The 13,339-nt window shown below is 47.4% G+C and overlaps 1 long non-coding RNA gene across 1 annotated transcript in view; it reads right to left on the reverse strand.

Moving 5' to 3' along the window:
• Nucleotides 1–13,164, reverse strand: part of LOC115294685 — a 179,908-nt gene extending 166,744 nt beyond the window's left edge. The window contains exon 1 of the long non-coding RNA XR_003910061.1: nucleotides 13,035–13,164. This is a non-coding gene — a long non-coding RNA (uncharacterized LOC115294685). The remainder of the gene's footprint in view (nucleotides 1–13,034) is intronic.
• Between the last annotated feature and the right edge of the window lie 175 nt (nucleotides 13,165–13,339).

Raw genomic sequence — 13,339 nt, forward strand, 5'->3', positions numbered from 1 at the left:
TAGAATTTTTGTTAAAGCAAAACTAAGCACTAGAGGTAAAATGTAGATCTGCTCGTGCAGATCATGGAACTCAGAGAGTATCATGTCTGAGAATGAAGCCATGGTCCAAATAAAAACTAAGAGTTAGATATAAAATAACAGCAAGAAAAAGGGAGAGAGTTCTTTCTATCACCGCTTGAATCCTGGATACCAAGTGGTCCTACAGGCACACGCCCTTTGTCTTCTCTGAACCAACCAATTCCCTTTTTTGAGTTGCCTTAAATTGGACCCCTTTCACTTACTAAAGCAAAGAGTCAAATAAAGACAACACCTCTGTGGTCCTCACATAGAGAGGTTACCTTCCGTTCAACAGCAACAATTAGGTCCAAAGATCTATCGCTTGCTCGGGGGAACTGAGAAAATCTAGCCTCCTAGGAAGCAGAGGCTACCACCTGGACATTAAGGGCATGCCACATCTCCTCCATTTCAGAATAAAGTGAACAAGGGAAGGGCCACTAGAAAATGATGCCACAGGCACAAGATTTTTCTTTACCAAAGACTCCGGATGTACTGCAACATGGGGAGGGAACTAACTGAAGCATGAGGTGATCGACATCCTTTCTAGCTTGCTCTGTGCCACAGGTGTTTCATGCTTACGACTTAGAAACATTTCCATTAAAAATGAGAAGAAGCTCACCGCTCAGGACCCCAAATCGGGAACGAAGATGGTGGCTAGCTGTCCCTGCAGTCAGCCGATCACCTCAATTATAGAAAACAGAAGGGGTTACTCGTCCACAGGAGAAGCAATGGTCAGATTAACTAGACAGACCTTAACAACCGCAGCCAAATTCTTTCTGTCCACCCTTTTGAAGTTAGGTAATCTTTGCCCTTTACATACATGAAGCAACTAAAAGAAAAAAAATTTCATCAGCATATTGCAGAGAAACTAGTGAAAACCATTTTTTCCGGAAAAATGATGCACAAAATTAACGATTCAATGTGTTAAATGGACGTTTGATTCACTTACATAAAGGCTCCCACAGTCAGGGTGGGACTAGGTTGCAAAATATAATGGTACCAGTCACATAAGGGCCATTTTTAGGAACCATCCAGCCTCGTGAAATAACTGAACATGGCATCATGCTTACACTTAAAACTCTCTTTCCCCCATTGCAATGCAATGCAATGCAATGAAATAAAGATCTGACTCAGAAAAGAGGTAACAGCTCATCAAGAAAGACAGACGTTCAGAAGTGACAGCTCACTGGTGTCCACTTCTCACAAGGCTGTAAAGCATGCACACACTGTCTTCTCTACCAGAAAAGACTGCAAACCAGTAAAATCAGCACCAAACCCTTGGAGCTGGAGATGAAAGCGGACCTGATGCAACCATGTTGCAAACATCCAGGGAGAATGTTGTGTTCTATAGGACAACTGGGTGGGAAAAGACCAGTGAAGACTAATACTGCATTTGTGCTGGAACTCACCCTGAGCACCCAGCAGAAAGGGAATCTATACCAATGGGTAATCTCAGCTTCAGAACGTTAAGAGCAGTAACCAAGTAAGATAACCCATAGGATCTGTGTTGGTAAAAACCGAACCAACAAAAACCACACAAAAGTACTCTGCACCTTCCTGGATTCCCTCAACGTCTTCCTCCGACGTCCTCGGTGAGCACCTCATCCACACACAGGCGTCCCTCCACTTTCAGACTTGGAAGAAAGCAACATATTGTGTGGCATTGTGTCAGGAATCCCGAGCAGCCACTGAGAGCCAGGAGTACACGGTATCAGCACCCCCGTGGGGTAAAACGTCCCCGTGGGGTAAAGTAAGAGGAAGCTGGGAAGCTATGGTCTCATACTCTTTCTTTTCATGAACTACCCCCAAGGAATGGCTCCTCCTTTCGAAAACCCCCGGGTGCCAAGTAATCATGCACATGGAGTGAGTGTGCCTCCTGCCCGCTCACTGTTCAACAGCAGCTAGTGTGTGGATACGTGGCAGTCAACAGCATCACGTCGTCTTTTGCTTGCCTTGTTCACCCCCACGCTCCGGGATGGCCCACATCCCGGACACGCGGACAGCACACTGAACCCTGCCTTCAGCTCTGCTTTCCGGAGCTGCAAGAGTGGGGCATTGTTGAAGCTACCGTGGTGGCAACAGTGAAATCTCCCTGCACACTGCCGCCAATAATCTTATTAATATAACTAATAATTTGGCGGCACCTGAGTGCCTCAGTCAGGTAAGCGTCCGACTTTATCTTAGGTCATGATCTGGTGGTCTGCGAGTTCAAGCCCCACGTGATTCTCTGTGCTGACAGCTCGGAGCCTGGAGCCTGCTTCGGATTCTGTGTCTCCCTCTCTCTCCATCCCTCCCCCACTCATGCTCTTTCTCAAAAATGAATAAACATCTTAAAAAATAAAAATATACATATAAATAACAATTTCCCTTCTAATATTCAACAATATAGTCTGACTTTGCACTTTCATCTGGAGACAGCAAATAAACTAGTCCCCATTTACAAAGGGCCTTCTGAAATGCCTCCTTTCTATTTTTATTACCAGTAAGTGCAAGGAATACACTTGTGTTTGAGCTGTATATTGTTCCATAGCAAATCACCCAAAAAGAAATGACTTAAGGCAAAGATTGGGGGGTGACCTTGGTGGCACCAGCTCGGGTCACTTACGTGACCAAGTTCGCCGATTCGGCGGGTTAGTATGAGAGAAGATAGCATTCAGGAGGCAGAGAGGGAAAGGTTAGGACCCGAGGTCCCTGGGTGGGGAAAACACCTATTTTGTAACAGTGCTGGGAGTGCCTGACCACAGCCAACTCCCCCCCAGGCCTAAGGTCCCTCTTAATGTAACAGACACCACCTACTCCCCTGAAGGTCCCCTCAGGAATTTGACAAAAGACCTAAGTACGACCATAGACACCCCCGCCCCCCCCACAACTGAATGGAGCCAATCAGAAATGGACAACCTAGCACCTTAAAACCATCAAGCCAATAAGGGTGGAACCTGAGAGAGAAAGAAAGCGGGGGAGGGGTGCTGACCAGAACCTTAGAAAACAAGGACCCTTGCCTAGAGTCAGGGGAATTCACTTTCGAGTGTCGCCTCCCTGTAAAGAGAGCTTTCATATTACTCTTCCTTGCTGATCTTATTCTCTAATAACCTCGCATGCTGCTCATTTTGTGTCCACCTCTTCATTCCTCCAAGCATTGAGACCAAAAAAAAAAAAAAAAAAAAAAATCCTGCAACAATAGAAAATTCCAAGAAAGTGTCACTCACCTCTCTGGGCCCCGGCAGGGTGGCTCACCTCCCCCAGGGGAGTGGCAGGGTCCTCACAGCAGGGGGTGCCCTCCGTGTAGGCTGATCCTTCACTGGGAGGCCAGCTTCCAAGACAAAAACAAAAGCTACCAGTTCTCTATGGCCTGACTTCTCAAGTCCCAAAATTCACTTGCATCGACTCGTCTTGTTCAAAACAAGTCACAAAGGCAGCGTGACTCAAGGAACAGGAAAGAGAATCTATACCTTGACGTGATAACGGCACACATCCGGAAAGAGGGAGGTATGCAGGGCCGCCATCTTTGACGGCCACAGACCACAAGGATCCCCACACCTGACCGCAGAGTAGAAATCATCGGGGCGTTGAAAAACTCTTAAGAGCCTCACCTAAAGCCAATTTAGGTCACACCCTAAACCAATTAATTCACAACTGGGTAGGTATAGACCACAGGCTTTTGTTGTTTTAAGCTCCCCAGGTGATTCCAAAGCAAGGGCAAGTTTGGTTACCCTTGATCTACCACAGATCTTGAGAAAACAGATTCAGAAGCGCTGAAGGTTCCACCAGGCAGACCACAGTGGCACATGGTTACATGGCATTTCACAGCATGCTCAGTGGCTTGTCTTGGGGTTAAAATTTAAGTGAAACCCAGGGGCGCCTGCGGGGTGTTAAGCATCTGACTTTTGGTCAGGACATGATCTCGCAGTTGGAGGGTTTGAGTCTTCCGTAGAGCTCTGTGCTGACGGCTCAGAGCCTGGAGCCTGCTTCAGATTCTGTGTCTCCCTCTCTCGCTGCCCCTCCCCCACTCGGGCTCTCGTAAGGACGCGGGTCTGAACCAAACTGACTCTATGACAGGTTTCAAGTTTCCCTCTGACCTTGAAGGCCTAAGTGTCAGTTTTTCAGAATCATTAGACAATAGAAGGGCACACAGTGCCCAAGGCAGGAGGGACCACCCTTCTAACACCCAATCAGGAAAGGCCAGCTAACATTTCTAAGGGCAGGCCTAGAAGGCTATTTACACCCTACGTGAGGGTCCTGGGTCCACTCTGTAATTGGTTAAGACTCTAAATGTTGTGATTGGGTCCCTCCAAAAGTAACGAATACTCTAGGCAATGTGAATGGTTAAACCTGCTGTCAATAATAGTGTATAATAATGAGTGGACCCCTGTACCTGTGTCACAATTTCCTGTAACTCCCCCTTCCCAAGGCCATCAAGGCCCTGCCCCCCCTTTGTTCGGGGCTCTCAGCACGGATCCACTGCGCTGGTGAAGTCTGTGAGCCCGAGTTTAGGTCCGGCGAGCCTAAGCCTGTAATAAAGCCCTTTGCTTTTGCATGTGTGACTCGGTCTCCCTGGCGGTCTCTGGGGGATCTTTTGGGGATGATAATGAAATCTTGGGCATAACACTCTGTCTCTCTCAAAAATAAATAAAGGTTAAAAAATTAAATGTAAATAAAACTTAAGTGAAACACAATCACTTCAAAGCACAGTAAAGCAGCTATAAGCCAGCCTAGCATGCTTTTGGAGTGACCAACTTTCCCATGTGACTGGGGCAGAGTGGTTTCCCCAGAACACACAGCTTTTAGTGCTACAACCAGGGCTGTCCAGGTCAAAGGGGGCAGTGGGTCACCCTCCACACTGCCTCATCCACCTCTGCTCTGCTGGTCATGTTCTGGTGAGTTCTGTTTCTGAACTGCATTTCCACTACTGCCAACTGAGTTCTTCCAAATCCATGACCTAGGCCAGTGCTTCTTTGTACTTTCCAGCGCCGCCAACCTCAGCATCAGCTGGGCCCTTGCTAGAGACGGCCCTCTGGGGGAATTCTGACACGGAGTCCGAATCTCGGGCCCAGGAATCTGTGTTTTGAAAGCATGAATCTGAGAAACCCTTCATCAGGCCTGCCTGCGGTAAGATGCTTGCACCTCCCCCGATCTCTACCATCCCACACAAGGCAAAATGAGGTTTCTGGTTTGCAGGAAGAGGGATAGAAAGCTTAGCAGGAGGATTCAATCAGTGACAACTGGCCAAGTACGTCCTGACCCAGAGCAGCCGGCATCTTCAGGCACTGACATGATCAATGTCAGTTGGGGCTTATTTTTCCTCATTTACTGGAGGGGGATATAAAACAACTTGCCGACCCACAGCAGTGGCCGGAGTGTGAAGGGTGTGCTGAGCACAGTTGGCAAGGCCTTCCAGAACACACCATACCCATACAAACAGTTCAGGTGGTAACATTTTCTCCAAACTGGAAGGAAAAAAAATCTTTCCCTTTAAGTGAGGCAGAAAAATCAAGCTCTAACCATGACTGGATGCTTGGTTTTCAACTGCATATACAAAAAGAATGATATAGGTTTAGGGGGACTGCGTGGCTGGGTTGGCTAAGCATCCGACTTCAGCTCAGGTCATGATCTCCTGGTTCGTAAGTTCGAGTGCAGCATCCCGCTATGTGCTGACGGCTCAGAGCCTAGAGCATGCTTCAAACTCGATCTCCCTCTCTCTTGGCCCCTCCCCTCCTCTGCCTTTCAAAAATAAATATTTTTTTAAAAGAATGATGTAGGTTTCAGTCATTTCAAACTTCAGTCCCTTTGACCCAGTTTACCCTAGCACCTAAGTGCACCTCATTACAATGCAAAGCTCTCCCAAACAAATCGATACCCTCAAATTTTAACCAAGTTAAAACAAAAATAAATGTTTTAAGGACTTACCGGTTTATATTCAAGAGATGTTAATCCACAAGGAAAAGACTCAAATGCAAGTCACTTTGTATGATTACTGCATACACTGAGGTTAAAACAAAGGTATTTCTTCAAACCCTCACACACACAGACTTTTTACTAACCAACCTACCCTTCCTACATACAGGACAGAAATTTTCTGTAGGGTTGCCTTCCCAGCCAATTAATATATAACTTGATCCCTAACTCCGTGAGGCAAATGGAATTAAGAAAGCCCTTCTCAGAACTCCTCTTTGATAAATGATGGCTTTTATTTCTCCCTGTTTCACAAAGCTCATGTTTAAATTCGATGATGACCAGTTGGGGTACCTGGGTGGCTCAGTCAGTTAAATGGCTGACTATGGATCAGGTCATGATCTCATGGTTCGGGAGTTCGAGCCCCGCATCGAGCTCTGAGCTGCTTGGGATTCTCTCTCTACCCTCTCTCTCTGCCCCTCCCATGCTCCTGCTCTCCCGAACGTGTGCGTGTGTGTGTGTGTGTGTGTGTGTGTGAGCGCGCGTTCTCTCTTTCAAAAAAAAAAAAAGATGCTGACCAGCTAAGGAATTTTCCTCCTGCATGAGAGAATATAATCAGAGCTACAGTGGTAAGGTTAAAGGTATGGGGACAGAGGTCACTCTCTCCACGGTCCTGACCTGCTACAGTACAAATCCTCCTGCTGCACTGCAGGTCTGGAAGGACGCATCTGAGCTGTCCCACCCACACACTCTGTGGGCAGCAAAAATACCTATGATGTTACCGGTCACAAGGATAAAATACACAGAAGCAGACTGGAAAAACACATGTTCTCAGCAAGCTGACTTTCCTGTGCAATGATCATGCAACAGATACATCTGTACGCTTTACTTTGCCCGACTACATTTTTAAGAAGACATGTTCCTTACATAAAAATCATAAGCAGATTTGTAATCACTGATGTAGTCTCTATAGAAGACTCCTACGTGTTTTGTAAGTGACCCACTGTCATGAAAGCCCCTCTGGTAAAATGTAAGTCATTCCATTTGCAAGGAGGCTGACGTGACTCGTCTACTCTTGCCTCGGCCAAGAGATCATCCAGCACTACCACTGAGAAGTAAAGACTGCTCCGCCCCTCCCCCGGCTCCCCAGCGCCCAAGCCTAGCTCAGCAACCTAGCATCCATCACTGGTCTCTTCCCGGTGGCCATCATGAAACCTCATCTGGGCTTTGCCTCCTGGCCAGCAAGTACCAAGATAGCGGCCTGGGGATTGGAAGAGTTGCACAAAGCCATCGGCGTGAGACGCATTGTCAGCTTGAGTCTCCAGAGGGCAGAGGTCCCAACAGGTGAGCTAAACGTGGCCATCCAATACAAGGGTGTGAACTCAGGACCAAAACTAAACCCCCAGCCACCAAGGGCGGTGAGCTAGACAGACCCCCGAATAAGAACAATGGGCGGGCAATGGTAGAGGCCGGAAGACAGGGCATGGCAGTGTCCCACAGAAAGCAGTCTGCCTTACTTCACAGAAGCTACTCGATGGAGTCTTAGATTTCATTCATAAAATGAGAGCAGTAAGCTCCAGCTAGTTCACAAAGCTGGTAGGAACATCACATGAAATAACTCAAAGTGAACGTGATTTGTACATTGGAAGGATATGTGTAGACACAAAGGACCCCGCGAGTACTAAGTTCACATCATTCTTCCCAGCACTGGGGGAATGGGGGCGGGGGGAGAAGGGGGAGGTCTTGGGGTCAGGGGGCTGTGCCAAAAGTGATCCCAACAATGTGTACGTTCTAGTTGTCTATTTATCTGCCTCCCTAACTACGCTGTGATTTCCTTGAAAGCAGGGATGGTGTGTTAGTCATCACGGCCTTTCTCCATTTACATAAGAAGATATTCAATCACTGTTGATGGAATGTTGAATGAATAAATCCTGAGTCCTCACTGTTATTCAGACTCCTGGCTGGCCGTGAATTGTGTGCCGAGGAAAACCATGTGGCGTAATGTGAGAAAGGAAACCGCAGATGCCTGTGTGCCCAGGGATGGTTCCCATCTGCCAACAATGGCTACCACCTCACTGCCAGAGCATTGGCTCCTTGGGACAAAGAGCCTAAATTCTCAAAATGAGAAGCATGCCTTAAAGTCAGTCACCACAAGAGGCAGTGATAATGAAATGCCCTGGAAGATCGTAATAGCTAAACTTCGGAGCCTTATTCCACGCCAGGCACGGCACTAAGAAGGTTCACCTCATTATCTCATTGAAAACTCACAACGACAATAGAAAGGAGGTTTTGTTCCTATTCACATTTTATAGATGAAGAAATGGAGGCTCTCAGAGAGGTTCAGTGGCCTTCCCAAGTTAAACGGGGTAGAGCCAAAATTCAACTCTTGCTGCGTTCTTCCTCCAAAGCCTGTCGTCTGAAGCAATAGTGAACTTGACTGCCTGAAGGAGGAGAGGTCTTGTGCCTTCACCATGAATGAGCACGGGATGCCCTCACCTTGACTGACCAAGCAAGAGAGAGATTCTCCCCCTCCTCCGTCTCTTCGTTCTGCAATCCTGCACACATACCATGAGCCAGCCGCTGTGCTGGAGCTACAGGCAGGACAGTGATGGCACTGGGGCTCAATGTCTGCAGGGTGATAGGACATGGTGACATGGGAGAACCTTGTCAGGCCCTAATGCAACAGGGCAGGGCCAGCCTCTCAGGCCTGGCACCAGAAGGTCCTCTCTCCTCTCCTGTGCCCACGGGCCTACCACATACTGGATAGAGTCCCTGGGTCTAGCTCAATGCCCCCTTGTTGCCCTTGGGGCTCTCCCGGCCACTCTGTGTCTTCACTCCCTACTCCTCACCATTTCTGGCTGCTCCGAATAACTCTGGGTACCCAAATGTGACAATGGCCCCAAGGCCCCTGGGTCATACTCTCCTAATGGGCTGGCACCACCACCAGGCTTGCTTCACCCTCAGGAAGGATTGAAAACCACGCAGCCTCCACCTTTAGACCCGGGAAGGGTCCAGACCCCTCAGACACTTCCCCACGTCCCCTCTATTCCTTCGCACATATATGGTTTATATATCTGGTCAACCCACACTTATCGATAGCCTAGTTCACTTTATACTCTCTGTGGATAAGAAAGACAAAATTTCTCTACCCCAAAGGAATTCACAATCTGACAGTAACAATGATGGTGGAGGAACTCAAACTCCACCGTTTTCAGGCTTATAGTTCCCATGTTTATGTCTGTTGCCCCAAACTCTCCCTCCAGCATCAGACTCATACCCGGCTCCCTACCCGAGATTTCTACTTGGCCTTCTAGCGGCATTTCAAAATTAATATATCTAAAATATGATTTTCTTGCCTTCCCTGCCCTTCCTCTTCTCTGAACAGCATCAGTCTCCTCACAGTCTAATAAACACCCAGGGGTTATTTTTGACTCATCTCCTTCCCTTTCAAACTCCATCCACCGTCCGGTCCATTCTGCCTCCAAAATACATCCTGAATACACTCACTTCAAGTTCATTCTCACCAGTCTGATCTGCCACTGGGCTACTGTTGGCCAACAGAGCCCTTAGAGCACAGATGAGAAGGTGCCCTTCCTCCAGGCCCTCACTGCTCAGCACAAGGATGATCACTGGGAAGTGAGGCACGGGCTGGATTGCAACCCAGCCACTTGACCCCCAGGCTGGCCCCCAGTGCCGCTCTTTTCTCTCTACCACTCAAGGGACGGTCCATGGTCTATTCTACACATAGCATCCAGAGCAGCCTTTTAAAATCTTGAACCCCATCATTTCACTCCCTGCTCAAAACCCTTCATCTCTCCCTCGATCTCCAAGGCCCCGCACCTTACTGGGCCACTGTTCCTGTCCATAAAAATGCCGAGCCTCCCGCGCTCTGACCGAGGTGTCTACCTGTGTTCCTTTCTACCTGCTAACTTTGGACCACAGTACACAGAACAAGACTAGTCTTAGTATTGGGCTTAGCATCTATTGTCATTAGCTCATGTATTCCCTGCCACAGTTCACTATTTACTAGTTAATTTTTATAATGTAATAAGCATGTGTACCTCACCCTAAGCCAAAACACAGCTGGGACCTCGCCACTGACTTGGGTCTAACGTAACATATGGTTCCCTGGCTTCTCCCCATTGGAGGTAGGCATTAGCACAGATCACACGTTCATCATTGTCTTACTTTCCTATTTATATAATGTAATTGCATCTATAAATACATTTGACCTTTGAACAACAGGGCTTGGAACTGTGTGGATCCATTCTATGTGGATTTTGTTCAATAAATGTATTGGAAAAATTCTTTGGAGATTTGCGACAATTTGAAAACACTCACAGATGAACCACGAAGCTTAGGAATACTGAAAAAATTTAAGAAAAAGTTAGGCATCAGTATCAAAATATAGTATATAATACATATAACACACAACATATGCATTACCCAACTGTTCATGTTATCAGTCAGGCTTCCAGTCAACAGTACATGAGTAGTGGTTAAGTTCTGGAGAAGTCAAAGTTATTCATAGACTTCCAACTGAGCAAGGGGTCAGTGCCCCAATGCCCCCACGTTGTACAAAGGTCAAGGGTATACATATTCGGAAACAGGGTTTTTTTATTTCAGTAATTTTTCATGTCATAAAATATTATCATGCTATATATGTAATCTTTTAGACTTAATTTTCACTTAATAATATGTTACTAAAATCTAATCATACGATTATATCATTTGGTTTATTTCATTTTTCACTGCTGTATCATATTCCTCTGCATGACAATATCAGAACATTCATCCATTCTTCAGGTACGGACACTGGAATTCATTCCAGGTTTTCATTGTTGGGAACCAGACTGCTTTGTATATTCGAATACATGTCTTCTGTTGAACATATGCAACAGTTTCTCACAGATACAAGCCTAGAAGCAAGCTGAAGTGGTCCATAATAACAGGTATATGAATATTCAAATTAGGATGTAATCCTAAACTATTTTCCAAAGTCTTTGTACCAATTCATACTGCCACCAGTGATGCTGGAAGGTTCTGAGAAGCCACATCCCATTCAATCACTTAATAAGGTCAAACTGTTATTTGGGGCCAACCAAATGGGTATACATATAAATCCCAAAGTGGCCCTGATTTGCATTTCCCTGATTACTGAAGGTAATATCTGTCACTTCATATGTTCTGTGGCTATATGTATATTTTTTAATGTTTATTTAGTTTTGAGAGACAGAGCATAAGTGGGGCAGGGACAGAGAGAGAGGGAGACACAGAATCTGAAGCAGGGCTCAAACTTATGGGCCACAAGATCATGACCTGAGCTGAAGTCAGAGGCTTAACCAACTGAGCCACCCAAGTGCTTCTGTATAAACTTTTTTAAGTAGGCCCAACATGGGGCTTGAACTCACTGACCCAGAGATCAAGACTTGAGCTGACGTCAAGAGTCAGCCCGGGGCACCTGGATGGCTTAGTCGGTTGGGTGTCTGATTTCAGCTCAGGTCATGATTTCACAGTTCCTGAATTCGAGCCCCGTATCAGGATCTGTGCTGACAACTCAGAGCCTGGAGCTTGCTTCAGATTCTGTCTCTCTCTCTCTCTCTCTCTCTCTCTGCCCTTCTCCCATCTACTTTGCCTCTCTCTCAAAAATAAGTAAAAACATTACAAAATTTAAAAAAAAGAGAGACACTTAACCCACTGTGCCACCCAGGTGCTCCTTCCCTGGCTATTTGTATTTATTTCCTCTCTTGAATGCCTGGATGTCCAAAGTCCATGTAAGGAGAACTTTCCTGACCATATGTGAGGCTTCCCCTCTCCAGTACATCACTCTGCCCTCTTTGCTTTGTGGTACCTACTGCTTCCTGAAATTATCTACTTTGTTAACCGATAGATTATCTGCCTCCCTCAACTAAAATACAAGGCTCCAAGGATCTTGGTTGCTTCACTCACCACTCCATCTCCAGGGCCTAGAACAGTGCCAAGCACAGAGTGGATGGATTCATATGTGAAGACAGAGATGTGTACAGGACTCAGAGTTGTGTCCTACAGTCAGACGCTCTGGACTTGCGCTGTCAGCTTCCCCATTACTAGCTATGTGATCACCACCACGTCACTTAACTCATCTGTCCGTAAGTGGCTCCATCTACAAAAGAGATAAGAGTAGTCCTCACCTCAAAGGGTTATCACGAGGTATCAGTGAGTATTTCCATGCAAAATTCTTAGAACAACGCCAACAAGCACAGTGAGTGCTCCATGAATGTGGATCACAATTACGAATGTGTGATTGCTGTCATCACTCTCTCACTACTCCCTGGCTGTCCAGCACAAGGCACCAAACCCGCCTGGACCTAATGAGCTTCCCCTTTGCCCATGGGCTCCGGTCTCTCCTCCAGGTCTTGCAGACGCCCCTTCCCACAGCCTGGAGGAATGTAGAGAGTACTTGGGGAAAAGTTTGGGGGGCTGTTTATTTTCCAAAACATGGTCTGGACAGCCCCACACATGAAGAATCTTGATAACAAACAGCACAGAGCAAGGGCTCAGCAATGCCTTAGGAATGAATGATTCATAAGCCATCCATCCATACACCCTCTAACCCAGGACTGCATTCCACAAAATCACAACTCTCCCTCTCCCCCTTCGTTTAGGTGCATATCTTCAAAGAGGAGAAAGACAGGTCTGTAAGGGGGAGGGCAAAGAAAAAAAAAGTAGATTGGATAAGGAAAGTGGGGAGCAGAGAGGTAGGGCAAGGGAAAAAGGATGGGAGGGGATAGAGATGGAGCGGAGACGGGAGATTTCAGGTGGCACTGAGGCCCTGGCCTCTAGAACATTAAAATGCCGAAAATAAAAACATAAAGGAGCTACTCCACCACCACCACCACCCACCCACCCAACGGAATTCTTCTTTTTAAGGCATGAGTGGGGGCGGGGCAAAGGTAAAGCAGAAAGAGGCCTGGGGAGGGGGGCGAGGGGAGGAGTGGAAGCCCAAGGCAAACTTCATTTCACCTTCTCGCCTTAGGAGGGGTGGGGGAGGATGGTCCCCATTAAATCTGCGGGCCCCCCAGTCAATGTCACCGTAATCGAGTGCTTACCTCGTTCTGCCACCAGAAGCCTCGCTGCATCTGGAGCCTTCCTTGCCTCAAAGGGGTAAATGCGGCCTTGGTGAAATGCGCCAGGAGGCAAAGCCCAAGTGAGATTCCACGGAGAATTCCGGCAGGTTCCCTGCGAGAAACTGTTTCCATTTGAGAAGGATCGGGGGAGTCCTGGCCGGGCACCAGCTGCCTCTCGGGCGTCAGATTCTGTGACAGCTCTCGGCCCGGGAGGGCGCCGCGCCCCTCCCTCCTCCCGGGGTCCGGGGCGCCGGGCACCCGCCGGGGAGCCGAGGGGCGCGGGGGCC

The sequence above is a fragment of the Suricata suricatta genome, chromosome 6 (genome assembly GCF_006229205.1).
Source record: "Suricata suricatta isolate VVHF042 chromosome 6, meerkat_22Aug2017_6uvM2_HiC, whole genome shotgun sequence".
NCBI classification, from domain to species: Eukaryota; Metazoa; Chordata; class Mammalia; order Carnivora; family Herpestidae; genus Suricata; species Suricata suricatta.